This window comes from Chionomys nivalis, chromosome 1 (assembly GCF_950005125.1).
Source record: "Chionomys nivalis chromosome 1, mChiNiv1.1, whole genome shotgun sequence".
NCBI classification, from domain to species: domain Eukaryota; kingdom Metazoa; phylum Chordata; class Mammalia; order Rodentia; family Cricetidae; genus Chionomys; species Chionomys nivalis.
The window spans coordinates 168,901,916-168,910,942 of NC_080086.1; positions in this window are offsets into that span (position 1 = coordinate 168,901,916).

Sequence of the window (9,027 nt, forward strand, 5' to 3'; positions counted from 1 at the left end):
AAAAAATCTGGGCAAGGTACACTCTTATAATCCCAGCAGTGGGGGGATCGATGCTGGGGGGTCCCTGGTGCTGGCCTAGGCTACTTGATGAGTTAGATGTCAGTGAGAGACACCACTGTCCAGTCTCAAAAAAAACAGGGTGAACAAAACATAAGGAATTACAGCTCAGGTTGTCCTCTGGCCTCCAGGGGTACACCCTCACAAGTATGCACATACACCCCCATACACAGGTACATCCTACATGCACACACACACACACACACACACACAGAGAGAGAGAGAGAGAGAGAGAGAGAGAGAGAGAGAGAGAATATGCTAAAGACATAAACCACACATGCAATCTGCAAGTCTTCCCTATTTGAAAAAAAAAGTCAATTTACTTTGCTAATATTTGCATATACTATCAGTGTCCAGGAAGTGATGAGGATACTGAACAGAACATTTAAATTTTCTATCCTTAAGGAGTTTGCATTCAAACCAGAACAGACAGAAAAGAACGTAATAATTCAATAATGTAATGGTTTTAGATACTGAAAACACTCTTAAAAAAAAAAAGTAGGCAGGCGGGCGGAAGACAGCCAGAGGCCCACCTGCTGCCTTGGGTGTGTGCCACAACCATGGGCAAGTATGTGATAGAGAGGGAAGGGGGGAGAAGTAGGGAGATTTGTGCACTGTGAAGTGAGGCGGAACTGGAGACGCTAGGGTAGAGAGGAACAGTCTGATGCTAGAGGCCATGGTGATGCCCAGGCCTGTGCTGCCACCAAGGGTCATATCTGGTTCCATGGCCCTACCACACCTAATGGCCTTTGTTGATGTCTGTGGCCCATACTGCCACCAAAGGCCATGTGGATGTCGGTGGTCTTGGCTGACACCTGAAGTCCAGTTGGAATCCTATAACTGTACTGAGTTGGTCCTCCTCTTCTCTGGCCACCCCATGCAGGAGAGCTTTCCCTGCCCCTCACCTGAGCATGGTGAGAGAGCTGGCCCCAGTGGTTTCATCACAGGAGAACTCGTGGGCTAACCAGCTCAGCTACCACGTAGGCCCAGATCCAGGGCTTTGAGTTGGTCCACCCCAACATCTACCCCATCTATGAGCTGCTGGAGCATGTGAAGTGGTTGGTCCTACAGAACCAAGGGTCTCCATGGAGATCAACAGTAAGATATCTGAGGGGAGTCTCCATGACGGTCCATTGTTGATGGTGTAGCAGAAGCCGGGGGCCTTAAACCAGACCAATGACTCATAGCAATGAAGCTTCCACTGGATCCCAGCTTTCCTGTGTGTTTGGCCTTTCTTCATTCCCTCACAGCCTCCAGTCTGGGTTCCAGCCTCCCAGCAGTAGTGGGAGAGCAGTGAGGTGAGGAGGAGGATGTTTCTGGCAGGCTCGTCAGGTATGGTTCCTTCTGACAGGGGGAAAGAATGTACTCAGTGATGGTAGAGTGATTGTCAGTCACACAGAGCCTTAGATGCTATTCACAAAGCCACAAGGACAGCAACAAGCAGCCTGGCCTTTGAGCAGCATCTGAATGAGGAGGGAAAAGGAGAGACTAGGAAGGGAAAGTAGAGACGAGGATATCTGAAAAAGGAACCTTCTAAGCTGAGAGAAGTGCGGAAAGCAAAGGCTCATCTAGCTTTCGGTCCCTTTATGAGAAAAAGGACAAAGAAGGGGCTGCAGAGATGGTTACGTAGTTCGGAGCATCTACTGCTCTTGCAGAAGATCCGTGATTGACTCCTAGCACCCCTGTTGGGTGGCTCCCAACTGTTTTAGCACCCATGACCCTCCTCTGGCCTCCTTGGTCACCAGCACTTGGCACACACATCCTCACATAGATAGATATACACATAACTAAAACTAAATATCTTAAAAAGACCTGAGAGGTGTGGTCTGAGCTTTCAAGAATAAGATGAGTATTGCATAAAGCAGGCTAGAGGGGGCTGGAGAGATGGCTCAGCCTTGTTCTAGTTTGGCTTCTGTGGCTGTAATAAAACAAAGACCAAAAGCAACCTGGGGAGGAAAGGGCTTATTTGGCTTACATGTCCAGATCACAGCGCATCACTGAGGACGTGAGTGGGTAGGAACTCAGGCCGAAACTGAAACAGAAACTAGGGAGGAATGCTGCTTAATGGCTCGCTTGCTCACTGGCTTCTGTTTAGGTGTCTTTCTTCGATAGGCCAGGACCACCTGCCTAGGGATGATATGGTCCCCAGTAGGGTAAGACCTGCTGTACCAAGCATCCATCAAGACTGTGCCTCAGACATTCCCCAGGCCCATCTGATCAGACAGTTCCTCAACTAAGTTCCTGTAAATTATGTCAGATTAGCAATAAAAACTAACCTGCACACCACCATTGCAGAAGACTAAAATGCGCTTTCTAGTAGCCATGCTGAGTGCAGTGGCATTTCATTTGTATTTTAATAAATAAAGCTTGCCTGAAGATCAGAAAGTAAAACAAGTCCCACTGATCAGCCTTACAGACACCTTTAATCCCAGTACCCTCACTAGTTTGCCATAGAAACCAGGCAGTAGTGGTGCATGCCTTTAATCCCAGCACTAGAGAGGATTATAAAATGGAAGGAGACAGCTCTCAGTCACAGTCTCATTCTGAGATTCCTGGGGGCAGGATCGCCATTTCAAACTGAGGTCGAGGTAAAAGCCAGTGGCTGGTTGTTTAGCTTTTCTGACCTTCAGGTTGAACCCCAAATTTCTGTCTCTGGGTTTTTATTAATTGTGTTATACCAGGTGGCTCACACCACCTGTAGCTCTATCTCATGAGGCCCAGTGCCGTCTTCTGGCCTCCTTTGGCGTGTGCGCATAAGACATAAAAATCAAACAAGCCTTTCCAAAATGGCAGAGGCTAGAGGCGGCACCCTTGCCCCTCCCTCATCCATGTGAAAACACCTACGAGAGGGCAGGCTCCTCCAAGACCCCTACTCTACCACCGCCTCGCTATCAGCTCCCAGCCTCTGGAGCAGAGAGTGGAGCCCTTGTGTTGGTCACAAGCCCTTCAGGCTACAACACGTTTCCATGGCAGCCCACAGGGCCCAAGTCAGCCAGAGGGGAAGCTGACACCCGGTAAGAGGTAAGAGCTTCGCTGTAGCGGCCTTCCAAGCTTTGCTCTGATCTGTAAAGGCCTCCTTCTCCTCCCCCTCGTCCTCCTCCTCCTTTTAAGGAAGGTTGAACCCTGTGTGCTTCAGAAAACACAAAACAATACCATTCTCCATCTGCACCATGCCTGGGAGTGGGCATCAGACAAAACAAAAGCCAGGTCCCCTGCTCCTTACACCAAGAGTGCCCATTACCTTCTCACTAAATATTATTTCCTTCAAAGGCTTTTGCTAAATTACCAGCCACTTTACAGCCTAAATACGCCCTGTTGTAGTGTGTGTATTGTACTTAGCCATAAAATGTTTTGAGGTTCCTTGGTTTGGGAATAGGTATAAAATTACAGTCTATTATTATCATAAATTCCCTTTCATCACTCTTGGTTATATTTCTTAGCTCTAACCGAAATAACTCTTAGTCTGCTGACTGTTTGCTGCCTTCAGATACAAGAGGATGGTCCCCCAGTTCCACCCCATCATCTTTTGCTGAGCTCTCTCTGTTCGGCTCTTTTAATCTCTCGCCATAAATCAAGTTGTCTTTCTCCATCACTCTTGCTGCTTCTCCCCAAACACTCAGCCCATTTGTCTGTACCTGGCTGGTAATTAGGAGCGTAGAGCGGAGTGCAGCCTTCCAGGTGGAGTCTCGGCAGAGGTATCGAGTGCTGCTGAGAAGATCCATTTCCGTTGCCTCCTGGGCCCCACATCTCACTCCAGACAGAGCCAAACTGCAGACAGCACAAAGGAGAACAACAGAGGTTACTGAGGCCCAGCAAATGGGTCTGGGAGGAGGAGACAAAGCCAGGTTGCATCTTATTTAGACACCAGAATAGTTGCAGGGAAACACAGAGGGAAGAGATTAATTCCCTCCTCCATCTTCAGGGAGAAGCAAACCATCATTTTGTCTATCTTGTGTAATGGCACAGATTATGTACCTGAGTGACCAAGTCAGACCCTCCAACATGTGGGTCTAAGGGCACACATGTCGAATGCCACAGAGGAGACACTGTCTGTTCAGTGTTATATGTGTGAGGCTCAATTTCCCAGGGGTTCTCTCCTTCTAGAAGTAATGAGGAGACTCCCTTCATGGTGAAATAATAGGGCTGCCAAGATGGCTCAGCAGGTTAAGGCGCCTGTGACTCGGCTTAGTGGTCTGAGTTCAATTCCTGGAACCCACACGGTAGGAGATCTCATTCCCACAAGTTGCCGTTTGACCTCGCCATGAAAGCCGTGGCAAGGATGTGTGCATGCACAAGAACATTCACACACACACACACACACATTCACACTCACATACACACATGCATTCACACACTCAAAAAATGTAAAGAAAGTATAAAGCAACCAGTTAATAGTAAAGTGGAGTGTCTCAGCTTGTCATCACGCTGAGGTCACAACCAGCAGTTTGTGTTCTCTCTCCTTCCCTCCCTCTCTTTTCATTTGTATCCTTTTTGAGACCATCTTGTTATGTAGCCCAGGTTGGTCTCAAACTCAGTCTTTTGAGTGCTAGGCTCTCAAATTGTTCTTTCTACACTTGATCTTAGCCAACAGACTGAGAAGCGATCAAATTACATTTTCTTACCTGCATTTCTCCCTTTCTCCATGATCCCACACACACACACCCCACCCTTGCTCTTGTCACAGAAAGGGAGCACTTTCCTAGCTCCTCACCCACAGAGACCTGGAATTAATTCATTTTCTCATTAGCAGCTTTAAGAAAGGAGAAAACCACACCAGGTAGATAGCTTGAATGGATTCAAATCTGTCTCGGCTCTCTGGCAATTTTGCCAGCTCAGTGTTTGCCTGTCTTAGTTACTTTTCTATTGCTGTGATAAAACACCATGACCAAGGCAACTTATAGGAGAAAGTGTTTATTAATAAGAGTGCTCGCTTCGGCAGCACATATACTAATAAGAGCTTACAGTTTCAAAAGGCGACCGTGACCATCCTGGAGGGGAGCATGCAGGCAAGAAGGCACGGCGCTGGAGCAGTGGCTGAGAGCTTACATGTGATCCACAAGCAAGAAGCAGAAAAGGACTAATTGGGCCTAGCATGAGCTTTTAAAACCTCAAAGCCCACTCCCAGTGACACACCTCCTCCATCAAGGCCATGCCTTCTAATGCTTCCCAAACAGTTCCACCAACTGGTGACCAAGCATTCAAATATATGAGCCTAGGGAAGCCATTCTCATTCAAACCACCACACTGCCCTCATTAAATGCCTGCTCCTGCGTTATCCACCATATCTTTCTGAAGAGTGGGCAGGTGACAGACTTTAGGGAAGAAGCCCCCAAAAGTACATTGGCAATGCTTCTGAACCATAAAACCCTGGGCCTGTCACTTGGTGCTCCTGTTAGCTATGTGATTCGGTAGGTTATGTAACCACCTGTGCCTCTGTTTTGTCAAGGATGGATGAGAGGCCATGTCAAACTCCTGACTAAGAGCAGGCATTTGCTGGTTCTCTCTCCTGCAAGGTGAACTCACACTGACAATGGGTTCTGGTAAACCTTGCAATCTCTCAGGCTTGTGGAGTTCCTATAACCATCCCCACATGGAGAACATGAGCATATGGGGGAGAATTCAAAGAATGCTGTTAGTCTAATCCATTAGCAAGACAGCATAGAAGTTCATAACCCAGCTTTGATATGCAATTTGGAGGAAAAAAAATTTCCAAATACTTCTGGGATCATTTCTCCCCCTTGATGTGATATTGGAGTTTAACTCCCATTAACCATAACAGGCATAATGAGTCGGCAGCCAGGGGCAACGCACCCTCCAGTGCCTAATGAACACAAAATAAAACATTTCCTTTTATCTTCAACATCTACCAGAGTGATTTGAATAATGATATTCATATTCGTGATGCATAAGACCCTTCCATCAGCTCAGTATTGTCACGCAGGCTCCTATGGAACGCCAGTAAGTGTGGAGATTTTTCTGTGCTGATGTGGGCGTGTGGACGGTACTGCTGCAAAGGAAGGCCTAGCAGCCAGGTCAGGGAGGCACACGGAAGGTGAAGGACATTCTACCGTCTTGCCACGTTACCCTGCATCTTGCTCCTCAAGTCAATGGTACTGGGCAACCTGAAGTAAGAAACTCGAAATGGAGCACAAGTCACCTCTAGCAGAGCAGGAACACTGACACCTGATTGGGTGGCAGCGGGGCTGTGGTAATAATGAAGGCCATTTGCTCAGACTCGAGGATCTGCTGCGGATCCAGCTGGGACGCACAGACAGTTTGAGGAGTTGGTAAAGGAGGAACATTATGCAAGGGTCAAGCTATACTGCAGTTCCCAACGAAGGAGGAGAGAAATCTCAGTAGTTGTGTGTGCTGCTTTTCTCATTGCTAAGATAAAGTGCCTATGAGAAGCAGCACTTAAGGCTTAGGGAGATGGCTCTTGTGCAATTGTAAGAACTGGAGTTCAGATCTCCAGCATCTATCTGCCTTAAGCCAGTCAGGCATGGCTGCCCACCCGAAATCTCAGTGCTTGGGAGGCAGAAACAGTCCCTGGAGCAAGCTGCGGGCTGAACTAGCCTAGCTGGTGAGCTCTGGGCTCAGCAAGAGAAAGTGAAAAGTTCAGTGAAGAGACCGACATCATCCTCTAGCCTCCACACTTATACAACACATGCACACATACATGTGCATGCACACGTCCATGCGCCCACATATACATGCACACATACATGTGTCTATATACACATGCACACATGCACATGCATACATACATGTGAACACAGTGCACAGTCCATGTGTCCACATACAATGCACACATGCATAGTCCATGTGCCCACATACATGGGCACACATACATGTGCACACACATGCACACATACATGTGTCCACTACACACGAAAAAGCAGCAACTTAAGAGAGCATTTATTTTGGCTTGACTTTAAGAGTGAACACGGTCCATCACCGTGGAGAAACCATGAAGCAGGTGTGTAAGGTGACTAGTGACGCCGCATCTGCAGTCGAGATGACCAGAAGTAGAGCAAACAAACATGGAAGCCCTTCCTCCACTGACTTACTTCCTCTATCAAGGCTTTTAAGGAGGCCACGTTTTCAAACACAGAAGCCTGTTGGAGGCATTTCACATCCAAACCACAGCAGTGAAGCTGTCCCTCTCCCACACAGTCTCTGTGAGATTCCAGAACCGTGAGTCCTGTGTCTTCCAAACATTTCTATCCCCACCTCTGAGCAGAGTCTGGTACTGGAGAGTGGACAGGAGTGAGACACTCACCATGCTCTTGTAAAACACTTTCTATTGTATCATCTCACTTATCCCTTGCCACAAATCTGGGAGAGAGGTGGGGTGCTATACTCCATCATGAATAAAGAAACTGCAGGGCACAGTCACACATACACACACACACACACACACACACACACACACACACACCTGTAATCCCAGCAATTCAAGGTAGAGACAGAAGGATCAGGAGTTTCAGGTCATCCTCAGCTACATGGTGAATTTGAGGCTAGCCTGGGCTACAAGAGATTCTGCCTCAAGCAAAACAAGAAAACAAAAACAACAGCAGAGAACTTTGATTTGGTTTCAAGAGTTTTAAAACTTGACCCAAAGTCTCCCAGTAAATATCCCAGCTGAGACATGAACCCAGCTCTATCTGGCACCGGAGTTTATGATCTGATGTCTGAGAACACATTTGCTTAACAACACTGGCATGGGGTAAGGTGACTCGGGCAAAGGGTGTGTGACTTTTACACATATCTATGAACCTCTCACAGCCCAGGAGTGCAAGCCGCAAGGACCTAAGACACTGGACCCTTAAGGTCATCAGTGATTAATCTGAGACACTGGCTACAAGTTCTTTGTCTCATCGAAATGAAATTAAAAATGTGAACAATCCTTGTGGAAGTGTTCAAAGTGAAAAGCAGGTTTTATTAAGTGTTACTACAGAAAAGTGAGAATTTGGAAAAAAAGAAAGGAAGGGAGGGAGGGAGGGAGGGGAGGGAGGGAGGGAGGGAGGGAGGGAGGAAAGGAGAGAGGAAGGAAGGAAGGAAGGAAGGAAGGAAGGAAGGAAGGAAGGAAGGAAAAAAGAAGAAAGAAAGAAAGAAAGAAAGAAAGAAAGAAAGAAAGAAAGAAAGAAAGACCAAGAGAAACTCCTGAGAGTAGAAGGTGTTTCCAAGAGTGGAAAAATTAATTTCCTTCGTCTGGGGGTTTATAGATCAACAGCAGAAACTAGGCAGAAGCTGGGTGATCACTATAGAAGTCAGTTAATTCTCTGGGTTATTCTGGACTAAGTCAAAGGAGGGTCACATGATTTATGAATGATACCCTGGCCCAATCAAGGAAATGACCCTGCACTGTCCATGTGCAGCTGCACATTTGGGAAGGACTGTAGCCTCCCTCTGTCCACCTCCGGCTCCAGCCCGACAGCCAGCCTTGACTTGGCTGTTAGTCACTTGGCCATTTACTACCCTTGGTTTTGTAGGTATCTCAGGGGCTGTGAATCACACAAAGCTGTCTTCCCTCGCACAGGATCCGATTGTAGCTTGACCATGGGAGAGAGTTAAGCCTATAGAGCTTCACGTTGGGTGGTGGGGTGGGGTTGTGGTTTTGTTGTTGAGGTCACTAGCTCCTGTCTCTGGGGCGCCTGTGCTCTCTTCCCTGAGGCAAGTGCAGGCCCACTGTAAGCCTTCTTATTTACAGCTTAGTCTGTCACTACCAGCTTCATTAGCAAGGGCAGATGACACCAGTGCCTTGAATACCTTCCTTCAAGGTTTGCAAGCTGACTGCTAGCTATCCTTAGCCCAGTGGTCTGTTCCTCGTCCTGCTATCTAACTCGATTATCCCATACCCAACTACTAACTCTTTGTCATTTGAACCCAAACATTCCCTTGGGGCTCCAACATCTATTTCACTGTGTCGACAACCCGTAGTTTTCACCATGGGCCCCTTTCCTTTCTTAC